The following is a 13,504-nucleotide window of genomic DNA, read 5'->3' on the forward strand; positions in this document are numbered from 1 at the left end:
AGCATATCAAAACACTCCTAGGGCTGGGGCTATAGAGTTCAATGGTAGAGCACTCACTTCTCATGTGTGAGGCACTGGGTTCAATCCTTAGTACCACACGAAAATAAAATTCATAAAGATATTAATAAAAAAGACCCCTAAAGTTCAGAATCAGCTCCCCTTTTTTTGGTCCTATTCGGAGTGTATCTTCTATTCATTGAATACATAAAAGTTGGAGACATGGCTGTTTACAACTTTTAAAACACACTTTGAAATAATAAGAATATATTGCTAACAGTACTCATTCATTTTTCTTCATGGAACTGTTAGGCTTTTTTCAAACAATTCGCTTAATTTGCCAAACAGGTACAATGCTTTGGCCAAATAATTCTGAGTTATATCATGTCAATGTCAATTTGCATCACATGTTGCTTGGTAAACAGTGAAGAAATGCATGTAAGGTACTATTGATGTATTAGAAGATACTTACTTTTCACTAGGAGAGCCGCAGGTAACATCATTCAGCAGAGAAAAGGCAAAATCTTCAGTCACTTCTGTAAAGTGGCTGAATCCTCTTGTATCCTTGAGCTTTGGATTAACAAGAGCACAAAGAATCTCATAGAAAAGAGTTCTGCTTTTGGTACTGAAAACTTGATTTTTTCCTTCAACAGTTATCTAGAAAAAATTCAAGTATAAAAATATATACTTCAAAAATAAACTTCTTAAATTACATGTCATCTACATACTACATAAAATCTTTATTAACAGTTGTTAATGTTTACAAACATGAACCTATGAAGCATTTAAGAGAAACTTGTATTTCAAATACATACATTTGCGCTTTAAAATGCAAAAATAAATATTTAATTTTAAAAAAGACACAATAGCCAAAATATTTTCTATTTAATCTTTAATAGCCAAATGGTCACCTGGATCACTTAACTACAATAGTTAGCCTGATGAATTAAAACAAGTCCCATTTTTACACCACCCCCAAGAACATACATTCTTTTGACTAGCATATAAAGAAATAAATGCCTAGAGAATATTTTTTATAATGGAAGTAGGATTATTTTTGTCTATTTTTCAATGAACAGAAGCTACCATATATGTCATTAAATTCTAATAATCAAATCAAGAAATTATTTTCAACCAATAGTACTCAAAACCACCTGGCATCCTTGTCTTTTTCAGAAAGTATGACCCTTCCTACTTTGGAAGACTACATTATTCATTATTGGAGGAATTAGAAAAATAGGGGGGAAAATCACCTTCATGGTTTTTCCTTGCCAGAATGAAGAAGCCCACATCTCAACTAATACCTAAGCAATGGTATGAAGCCACTGACTTATTTTGCTCCATTTTAATATATCTAATAAGTTCCTGTTAATTTTTTAAACTCCAAGTCATCACTTTCTCTATATTCTACATTATGCTCTTCCTGCCAACATACATTATCAACTTGCACATAAACTTATATTAGCCTTAAAATGACTAACCAGTTTCTCCTGCTAAAGGAGCTCATGAGGGAGTTCTCCATATTTTTGTGTGTGTATGACTTAGTAACATTCCAAACTCAAAGAAGAACTCAAGATCTGAATTTATAGTAGCCACCTCAAAGATAGAAAGGGAGAATGCAGAATGATCCACAGGGGAAATACAATGAAAGGAACAGAATAACAATTTAACAATGAGGAAATTACAAAGGAAGATGAAAGAACAGCTGATTGGACACTGAAACAAGCAAACTGGTCATTACAAATGGAAAATAAGCTCAAGAAACTCTCCTAGAACTCAAAGAAAACGTAACAGACAAGTAGGACAAATCTCTCAGACACAAGCATACGAAAGAACAGATACAAGAAAAAAATACCACAGTTCTTTAATAAGCTAAAGAGACACTCCTGTCTAAAAGTTCAGAGATTACTTTCAATCAGAGGAAATTAAGAAAACAAAAAACACCAGACATATAATATCTGAGTGATTTTTTTTAAATATTAAAAAAAGTCATACTAGAAATCAGAAAAATAAAACATAGTAACAGAGAAACAAAAATTCAATCTGACATGAGGCATTTCTGAAAATGAAATGCCAGAAGCCAACAGAGACACAGGTACATAATTTTAAGAACTAAAAGTTATGATCCAAAATTTCTAGAGTTTTTCAAACTGTTATCTATGTTCAAGGAAAATAATTCCTTTTAGTAGAGTGCACAAAATAAAACAAAAAGGGCATTTATATAACGCTTGGTTATTGTGGGCATTTCAGAGTTCTTACAACTTTATGTTAACTTCTTTAATCTTTACAAGAATCCTCTGAGGAAAGTCCTAGTATGACCTTTGTTTCATTTCCAGGGAAAAAAACTGATTCAGAAAGAAAATAACTTAAGTCAGCCAGAACACAGGGTTGGTGACTGGCCAAACCCAGGAGGTGTTCCTGACAGATACCTGCACTGACTGCCCAAATCCTCCACAGGCTTGTCAAAAAACAACACAGATTGACTCAGGTCACAGACAACTTAGTTAAAATTATTGCAATTATAAAATACAAAATCAGTCAGTAAAATACAGATTGAAATCTAAGCCAATTAGTACTATTATAAATTATAGGTACAAGATAATCTTGGCATCAAATGCATAATATTAAAAGTGTGTGTGATAAAAAATAAATAGTCTGGCTTTTTAAGGACATTTTACATAAACAGATACAAAAGAAACACCCAAATTATAGAAATTGACTTAAAAACAAGCAGAAGACTTAAAGCAGCCATGGGGAAAAAATTAAAAACCTGTCAGGGTTAAAAATAAAAGAAGCAACCATTGGAAATGGGAGATGGTCTACCAAACTTCCACAAAACAAATTATTCATATGCTCTTTCAAGTTTTCCAGAACACAAAATTAGACCTCCTGACTCATGTTTTATTAACCTCCAATTGCCAGGAAATCTAAATCTGGTAAAATTAAAATTGTAATATCAAATCCAGCAGGGTTTTAAAAGACTGATAGTGTTATTAAGGCAACTGACAGCTTTTAAAATTATTTTTACTGTACCATGCGTGGGAAAATCAGAGGCCAGAATATCATGTTATTGCAAAAATATGCCCAACCCCACTGTTGGATTTTATCTAGAAGTCTTCATATGAATCATTTAAAGCTATTGCTTTTTTTAGGACAATATTTGTATCATGCAAACATGAATAAATAACACTTCTAGAGTGTGTGATCTTATCTAAGATATTGAGATTTTAGTAAAAAAAAACATTATGGAAAATAAAACAAACATTATGTAGGGCGGGTTCTGTTTCAAAGAACTTGGAAATTTAGAACTTAGAAACAGTTTTACCTGCAATACAAGATTTTATGTAACCAAGTTCTATTCAGCCCTGGCAGATTTAGGCTGTAACTTCTGAAGCTGAGGTTGAAGTGTTAGTTTAACATGATATATATGAAAGTTTACTAGATGAAGTATAGGATTCCTTAAATTTCAGATGAGCACATAATAACTGGTTGCTAAATAAGTATGGCAAGTAAGTATTTTATGATGTATATATGCTTAAAATTTAGTTGTTGTTTATCTGAATTTCAAACTTAACTGGGCATCCTTTAATTTTATTGGTTAAGTTTTATAACCTTATCCATATGTGATTATCTATATCTTCAGTGCTTTGTTTTATTATTCTTGTAGTCTAATTATATAACTATGTCTAAAAAATGAAATATTTATTTTGTGGCATACAGTCATGCATAACTTAACAAGGGAGATATGTTCTGGGAAATGCATTGTGGATAGTTCTGTCCTTGTGAATATCACAGAGTACTTACTACCTGGTAAGTACCTACATGCAGGATACATGGTTTAGCCTACTGCTCCCAGGCTACAAATCTGTACAGCATATTACTGTACTTAATACTATAGGTGACACATGGTAGTATTTGCAAATGTAAACACAGAAAAGCTACAGTAAAAATACTAATAGGGATTTATAATCTTATGGGAACACCATAATGTGGTCCATTATTGACTAAAATGTTTTTGTGTGGTTCATTCATGGCTGTATTTCATCAATACACCAGAATTTATTGAACTAGGCCCCCCTTGATAGCAATTTTTTGTTTCAATTTTTGTTATTACCGTAAGTAATGCTAAAATAAGCATTGCTGCCATACATGGTATTTGAACAAATGTTCCCAAACTCATTTGTTCTGTTTGAACACAACACCTATTAGGTATTCATCTAGAACAAGCTTTAAAAGTTATAACCCAAGAATTTCAGAGGTACCCAAATTTTTCCCATATTAAAAGGAAATATAAAGTTCCTTTTGGTAAAGCACACAAATAATCATAACAAAACAATCAAGATATATTATTTAATAACCACTTAAATCAGTGTTGATTCTTTTTTAAAAAATATTTATTTTTTAATTATAGGTGAACACAATCTCTTTATTTTATTTCATTTCATTTTATTTCATTTTATGTGGTGCTGATATTAAACCTAGTGCTTCATGCATGCTGGGCAAGTGCTCTACCTCTGAGCCACATCCCAACCCTCAGTGTTGAGTCTTGACCAATGGTATATAACCATCTTATATAACTTACTGAGGAAAAGGGGCAGCAGAATTTTCTTATATCTTCTACAAAACATTTGATCTGAAGTTCTCTGCTCTACCCTACATTGTTCTCATATATGCTTTCCCTTGTCTTGGCCAAAATCAACTTGCTGATGTCCCATGCCATTTCATCATTAGAAAATTTAAGTAACATGGACGGGGGTCATGGCTCAGTGGCAGAGCACATGCCTCACACATGTGAGGCACTGGATTCAATCCTCAGCACCACATAAAAATAATAAATAAAACAAAATAAAGATATTGTGTCCATGTATAACTAAAAACAATATTTTAAAAAATTTAAGTAACATTATTTTCTGGAGTGAGATCACTATTTTCTAGAATGTTCTCTATGTGAAATAACAACCACTTCTCTGCTTTACAAGCTACTTGGCATGGCCTCTTCTTCTTACCTGTATACATAACAATTTTCTTTTTTATACTTTGAGCTTTATATTTTAAGAAATATCATGGGAAATAGAATAGACATGATATTCTAAGTCCCTGCTGTAAACATTTTAAATATTTAAAGGTCACTATGTTAGAAATATAGTATTAATAAATTCATACATATGTGATCAAAACTTTTTATACTTATACGTAAATGTGTTACTATAAAATATCTTGGTAAGAATCCCACACACACATTCTCATGTTTTCCTCTAATACTAACTCTTTTTATTTATCTATTTGCATGTATGTCCTTGGGCTCATATCTCCATTTAACTTCATCATTTGCAGAAGTGTAAATAAATAAATGGGTTTAAAACAAAACCTAGTTGGTCCACTCCAGGCCAAATTGAATGCCTAAAGTTATCTGGCCAATCCATAGCTTTTCCTTTTCTGGGAAAGTTTCCAGTGCCCAAGAGGAACAGAGAACAAGCAGTGGATAATTGTTCCTGTTCCGTGGCATTTAAACTAAAAGCACTATGTAGATGAATACCTACTCCAAGTCCTCTTTTTTTAAACTAAATTATTTATTTATTCTAATTTGTTACACATGATGGCAGAATGCAATTCACAGTGCACAGTTTTTCAAGTCACTGATTATACATAAAGTATTTTTCACACCATTTGTGTCTTCATACATGTACTTAGGATAATGATGTCTAACTCATTCCACCATCATTCCTACCCTTCTATTCCCTCCCTCCCCATCCCTTTCCTTTTCCCTTTCTAAATTTCTTCCATTCCTCTCATATTCCACTCCATCACCATTATGAGTCAGCCTCATCATATCAAAAAAAACATTCAGTTTGGTTTTTTGGGATTGGCTTGCTTCACCTAGCATTATATTCTCCAACTCCATCTATTTACCTGCAAATGCCATGATTTTATTCTCTTTTAATGCTGAGTAATATTCCATCATGAATATATATACCAAAGTTTCCCTATCCATTTATTTACTGAAGGACATCTGGGTTGGTTCCACAATTTAACTATTGTGAATTGTGCTGCTATAAACCTTGACATGACTGTGTCCCTGTAGAATGCTGTTTTTAAGTCCTTTGAGTATAAATTGAGGAGTTGGATAGCTGGGTCAAATGGTGGTTCCAATGGGAGCAAATCTTTACCACAAGCACTAATCTCTAGAATATATAAAGCACTCAAAAACCTTAACACCAAAAAACAAATAACCCAATCAATAAATGGATTAAGGAACTGAATAGACACCTCTTAGAAGAGGATATACAATTAATCAACAAACATATGAAAAAATGTTCAACATCTCTAGCAATTAGATAAATTCAAATCAAAACTACTCTAAGATTTCATCTCACTCCAGTCAGAATGGCAGTTACCAAGAATACAACAAAAATAAGTGTTGGCAAGGATGTGAAGAAAAGGGCATACTCATACATTGCTAGTGGGACTACAAATTGGTGCAAGTCCTCTTTTTATGACTGCAAAAACAATAGAGGTCAAATGCCAAAGACAAGTGAACAGCTTCTGGAGAATCAGAAAGAGCCTGCAGCTTCCAACATCTGTTCTGCCTTTCTAGACTTTGAACTATTTTTTTCTGCTGCACAAGATTATGCAAATTGAATACTGAGGGTGTCAAACAGGCATCCCTCATATCCAAACAAAAGTTCATTGTCAGGTATGATGAATTCTACTCTTATATTTAGAAGTTTAGTGTTATCATAATTCTATGTATGTGATATAATAGAATGCGACTTTTGTGTTGGTTTTCTAATTTGTCAAGTTTTATTAAACCAAGTGTTTCCATTTGCAAGTTTTTCTTACCTTTTCTATTAGATGCACCACAGCACTGAGCTGTTCGTCCACGTTCTCTGTGGCTACATTCATGTTAATGTTGTGGAGCACTCTGTTAAGAATGTCTTCATCAAGGGGCTGATGTAGCTGATCAGCAAGGCCCCAAATCGCCTGTGACTCTGAATCAGAGACAAGAGTGATGTTGGCAGTACCATATGCTTTATCAATTCTGGCATCACCTTTTGGGCCCAAAAGCACAATCTGAAAGCATTTAGGAAATGGACTTGAATACCCTATATCTGGCGTTAGGTTGACATCCAACATGGTGTTGCTCTGGCCAGGTTCAAAGACCAATGTGCCTTCATTTCTCATAAAATACTTTACAGAAACAGCTGGAGATATGAGAGTACGACCAATTGTTTCAGCACTCCTCAACTACTGCAAAGGAAACAATAACATATAAGTGAAACTATGTTGTCTCTAAACATGCCATAAACAAAATTTTATTTCATAAAAATAAAATTCTATTTTTGTTAAATAAACTGATGGGCAATATAGGGCTTTATATGTTTTCTAATCTAATTAAAATTTGTAGAGATAAACATACATCATACAGTAATGGAGTTTGGAAAGACAGGTTCTTTTGAGTGAAAATATCAAAGAAGAGAATTAGAAAAGAAATGTTGCTTTTTCCCCATAAATGTCTCACAGGTGAACACACTAAAAGTTGTGCTTTAGCTTACACATGCTGGAGAACATACGTATGAAGGAACAAAAGAAATATTAACATTTCATTCCTACCTGGAAATTTGTTGGGGAGGTAGTTGTAAAGTAGGGAGGATAAGGAGGAGGCAGAGAGAAGGAAGGAGAAGGAAGAATAAACTGGTCTCTTGCTCACGCTTAAATACAGGAATGCAGGAATGTGTTATAAGGTCCTAAGTGCATATATCTCTCATATTTTCAGTTTGGTTATTAAAAAGTATTCAGAAAGTAAAGCATGAATACTTAGTCATGGAAGAATGAAAGGAATTCACATTTATTTACAACTGAGCCAACAACTGTGAAACTCATAGTATAGCCCAGGATTGCAAAATATAGATGCAGAATTAAAGAGCAGGTCACTTATAGGAACTATTATTCTAGTGAAGACTTACAGAAAGCAGAAGAGCTATGGAATTAATTATCTATTAATACATGGTGTTTTATGACCAAAAAAATAGACAAAGTAAGGGAAGGGAAAGGTAAGGGCACAATTTTAGATAATGCTGGTTACAAAAGCTCTTGAGCTGATATTAAAAAAGACCTCAGTGAAGTAAAGAAATAGGTTACATGATGATCTCAGCAGAAATATTCTAGATCTCAGGAGAAATATTCTAGGCAGGAAGAAGAGCAATCACAAAGTTCCTGAAGTAAGAACCATCTTAGTATAAGAGAAGAAACCAGGAGGCCAGCGTGACTGGAAGCTCACATGAGAGGTGGAAGGGGTCATTTGGGGTGGGCACATGATTGGAAGCATGGAAAATACAAGAAAGTGGCCCACTTCATTCAATGTTTTCATCAGCGTTCAGGCTGTTATCTTTATTAGTCTTTTAACAGGAAATAAGCACAGAGGCAGGAAGAAGGCACACGTTTTTGCAATAGTTCATATGAAAAATAGTGGTAGCTTGATTTAGGGTCCCAGGAGTGGAAAGATTTGAAGTACCCAGACTGGGAATGTATTTTGAATATAGAGTTAAGATGACTTTATGATGAATTCAATGCTGGGTTAAAGGAAAAGGAAAATTGAGGATAAAGTCTAGCAGTTGGTTTTAATGAATAAGTAACTGCATGAATGATAAAAAGCTAGGGGAAATATTGTTGAAGGAGATATCAAGAGTCAATTATCATATATATTAAGTATGAGATGCCTCAGACACTGAAGCAAAGATTTTAAGTAAGAAAAATCAGATACATGGGTCTGGAAAAGGGGAGGCAATTGACAAAAATTTGGGAGTCCTCAGCTTTCAGGTAACACTTATAGGTCGGCATAGTATAGCCTGGAGAGTGAGTCTGGGTAGATTCCAACAGGCATCATCACTTACATTGACATCAGAGAGGAACTCCCAGTGAGGTAATATTAAGAGCAGGAAAGTACCACAACCTAGACACCCAAAGGGAACAGCATCCTTCAGGAAGAGGAAGTAATCAACTATTTCAAAAAATGAACAGTCCATGAAGACAGTCTTTTAAAATCATCTGCAGAACAATGATAGAACAAAAACCTTACTGAAGGAAACTACTCAAAAGCTTATTGGCTTTTGTATTTTAAATGGTTACACTACAAATATGCATTGAATATTATATAACAAAAATCAGAACATGTTGGATGGGTATTTAACAAACATTGTTGAATGAAATAAGGATGCCTCAGAACACAATTTCAAGAATTTAATTTTCATAACTTCCTAAACAGGTAGACCCAAAAAACATATGGTGGATGGTAAAACTACAGATAAAAGCAATGGAGTAGTTAAACATGAAATTCAGGAATAGAGGTTATCTGTAAGATAACCTCTTATATCAGAGAGGGGTTCATGGCCCCTAGTTTTAAATTCCTTGTAAAGCTGGATTTCTCACAGAGGTGGTGGTGTTTGATTAGTATGAACTGCATATATACATTTGTCCACTGTTTTCTGGTAGAATTTGTTTCGTAATTCCAATATTTAAAGGAAATAAAAAAATCAAAATGTTCTTATATTTATAAAAATGTGGCACAAACAATCAGCAGTATGCTATTGGAAAGTCAATATAGAAACATTTGAATAAACAGGCATTATAAGAATAAGAAGTAAATTCACAGTGTTTCTTGAACTTATGTACTCTGAGCTATTGCACAAATATATAGATGATTAGCATCTGTTTTGAAATTTGGTTTAAAATATAGATGATTAGAATCTGTTTTCAAATTTGGTTTAGCTATAGGCCTATTTAATGGAAGCATAACTAGAATGGGTGATCTTTTCATTATTTCAAGTAATTAGGATGGAAAATTTCTTCTTTATATTATCAAGACTTAAATATTGGAGAATATATGCTGCCTGTATTTATGTATATGGGAATGTATTTATGTATATGGGAATGCTGACCTAACAAAGTATATGGATGTTATAGTGACTATTCTAACTTCATTAATCTCTCCTAAGTAAAGTGAAAATCATTATCATCATAACAAAATGGTGACTTGGTTCATTACTGTGTTCTCATCTTGCCAGTTCTTGGAAAGCAGAATTACACAGATTTATCTTCTAGCAATATGCCTAAAATTCAGAAAGAAAGAAAGGCAGGGCAAAGAAGCAACAGGAAGTTATGCAAATGAAATGAAACACCAGAGAGGTAAAATTATATTTTGATTTTTTAAAATCATACTTGTTACTTTTCAATAATTGTAGATTAGCATGCATTTATAAGAATAATAAAAAGAGATTTCTTGCACCCTTTATTTAGTATCCCTTATTGGTGGCATCTTGCATAACTATAATATAAATCATTACCAGGGTACTGGCATTAATATAGACAAGATTATCAAGACATTTTTTTCTTTTTCTTTTTGGTACCAAGGATTAAACCCATGGGCACTTAACCACTGAGCCATGTTCCAGCCCTTTTTATTCTTTATTTTGAAATAGGGTCTTGCTAAGTTGCTGAAGCTGGCTTTGAACTTGTGATCCTCCTGCCTCAGCCTCAAAGAATCCTTCAGTTGACTTTTGTCTGCACTCTATGCCACCCCCTCTTTCATCTTTGGAAACCATTAAACTCCAATTCGATGATTTTTTAAATTTTAGGAATATTATATAAATGATATCATACAGTATATAATTTGGGAATTTTTTTCACTTAGCATGATCATGCGGAGGTGACTCTGGTTGTCATATGTATCAATAGATAATTTTTAATTATTACTGAGTTGTGGTTCAGGGTATGGAGACACTACAGTTTAACTATTCACCCATTAAAAAGAAAATGTTGTTGGGGCCTCAGTAGCTCAGTTGGTTGAGCATTTGCCTTGCATTTGTGAGGCACTGGGTTCAATCCTCAGCACCACATAAAGGTATTGTGTCTACAACTAAAAAATATAAATAAATAAATAAACATAAAAAAATTAAAAAATTTTAAAACAGAGTGGATATTTTCTTTTATAAAAAATCTGCCTTGCTTTAGTTTTGTGCTATTATGAATAAGCTGCTATAAACATTGATGTGCAAGATTTCATGTGAACATAAGTTTTCATTTCCCTGGAATAAATGTCCCAGGAGTGCAATCGCTGGGTCATCTGGTAGTTCATGTTTAGTTAAGAAACCAACAAATTCTGTTCCAGAGTGGCTATACCATTTAATATTCCCATGTGCAGTGAGTAAGTGATCTGAGCTAGTATCTTTGAATCCTTCCAACATTTTTTGGTATGGTCACTGATGTAATTTTTGCTGTTCTAAGTGTATACAATGATACTTCATTGTGGTTTATAAATAGGCATTTTGATGAGAGCTAATGATGTTGAATATCTTTTAATGTGCTTTTTATTCATATATACATCTTCTCTAATGTCTCTTCATGTTTGTTTGTTTGTTTGTTTTCTCTGTTTTTGCTTATCATGTCTTCCTTCCTGGTGTTCCACATTTTTTCTTTTTATAATTCCCTTTCTAGTTAGAAAACTTTAGCTTAGCTATTCTTTCAGAATAGGTCTGTGGGCAATAAATTATTTTTTTTTCCTTTTATAATGCCTCAATTTCTCCTTCATTTGTGAAGGATATTTCTCCTCAAAATCGAATTCAGGGTTGATGGTTCTTTTACCTCAGCACTTGAAAAATGTTGTACCACTTTTACCTGATCCCATGATTAGTAAGAAATCTGCTATTGTTCAAGTTGGTTTTGTCCCATAGATATTCATATTTTCTCTTTCTCTCAATATTTCTCTTTGTATTTAATTTTCATATGTATCATATCTTGCTTGGAGTTTTCTTAGTTTCTTCTTGGATTTACAGATTACAATCTTTAGGAAATTTTGCAGTCATTATTCTTTCAAGTATTTTTCATTCCTGATTTCTCTTTCTTTCAGGATTCTAATGACACAATGTTAGATCTTCTGTTACTGTTACATTGGGAGGCTCTTTTTATCTTTTTCAATCTATTTTCCTTTTGCTGTTTAGATTGGATAATTTCTATTATTCTATCTTCAAAGATCATTATTCTTTACTTTGCTCCCTTCATTCTGCTACTGAGCCTATCAATTCACTTTCAGTTATTGCAAGTTTCACTCTTAAAATTTCCATTTTCTCTTCTTTGTCTTCTATTTATTTGCTAACACTTCCCATTTCTTTGTTGAAACTTTTTACTTTTCTCATTTCAAGAATGTTTGTAATTGCTAATTGAAGGATTTTTATTGGTTCTTCTTAGTTATACACGACAGTGGAATCCATTTTCATATAGTTATACGAGCATAAGTTGTATTTTATTCTAATTAGAACCCCATTCTTGTGGATATGCATAATGGTAAAATTCACTCTAGTACATCTATAAATATACAAAAAAACTATGCTAAATTCATTCCACAGTCTTTCCATTTCCTATTCCCTTGCCTTCATTCCCCTTTCTCTAATCTACATAATTTCTATTCTTCCACTAGCCCCTCCCTTAATGGGGGTTAGCTTCATTGAAGCCTTTTGATGATGGCTCTATTACAATGTCAGATACTTTTACTTCTGCCATCTCACTATAGGCACCTGTTGATCCTTTTTATTTTTATTTTTTTCATTCTATTTTAGGTCTCTTTGCATTATTAATAGAACAAATGATTGATAAATGAAACATGGACATTTTGGATGTTATTTTACAAGATTTGAATATTATTTAAGTCTTCTGTTTTAGTTGGCTTCTTTTGAGATTGCTCTGGCAAAGGAAGGGAAGATGTACTTTATTACTGACATGTGAAAGTATAAGCCTAATTTTCCCACTTGTTCTCTGTTGACAGAAGGAGATTCCTCATTATTGCTAAGTGCAGGTGGGAGTTTGATTCCAAACTCATCCTCAACTGATACTTCCCTGACTGAGAAGGGCATTAGTACCTTCCTACTGCCTCCCCAGAGCATCACTGAACACCATAAGGGAGCTGGGTTCCATTTTATTCTACTAGATAATGATGAAAGTCCTGACACTCCACTTGGTCTCTCTAATACTGTGCCAGCAGAGAGCCTGAAGCCTCTGGCAAGGTAGAAATCTAGATTCCTCATCCATTCTTTGCTGGTGTGTGGAAACAGATTTTTTTCTGGGGTGATTGGCTGAAATAGTATCTATCTTGCTAGGCTACTCTTTTTCTGTTCCTTTCACTAGAGATAGCAGATTTTGTGAGGGCTTTAAAAAATCTCCTCCCATTAGTGTTTCTGTATATCATTACCTTTAGCTCAAAGTCTGGGATTCAAAGCATAAAGAAAACACTGGGAACCCACCACTGTTTTACCACTTAGATCCCCAGCTCTCTAGCTCCTCTGCTTTCTCCTCTCCAGCTTTCAGAGTCTTCTGATGTTGTTTATAAATAATTTTGATCATCTTCAGTTGTACTTATTGGGAAAGTTACATTGACTCCATCTTCCCAGAAACAGAAGCCCTCCATTCCTAGAAAACTTTACAGATTTCATTCTTCACTTTCATTTGTGTTTGTTGAAAT

General features: G+C 33.5%; 1 long non-coding RNA gene across 2 annotated transcripts; it reads right to left on the bottom strand.

Annotated features, from left to right (window-relative positions):
* Positions 1–475: 475 nt before the first annotated feature.
* On the bottom strand, positions 476–7,238 carry LOC144374860 (uncharacterized). Of its 2 annotated transcripts, none has more exons than XR_013434127.1 (3): positions 7,100–7,238; positions 6,838–6,986; positions 476–567 (listed from the first exon to the last, which is right to left on the bottom strand). It is a non-coding gene; the product is annotated as an uncharacterized LOC144374860 (long non-coding RNA). The 2 variants fall into 2 exon arrangements; XR_013434126.1 differs by having other exon boundaries at positions 476–654.
* Positions 7,239–13,504: the final 6,266 nt, after the last annotated feature.

This window comes from Ictidomys tridecemlineatus, unplaced genomic scaffold (genome assembly GCF_052094955.1).
Source record: "Ictidomys tridecemlineatus isolate mIctTri1 unplaced genomic scaffold, mIctTri1.hap1 Scaffold_91, whole genome shotgun sequence".
NCBI classification, from domain to species: Eukaryota; Metazoa; Chordata; class Mammalia; order Rodentia; family Sciuridae; genus Ictidomys; species Ictidomys tridecemlineatus.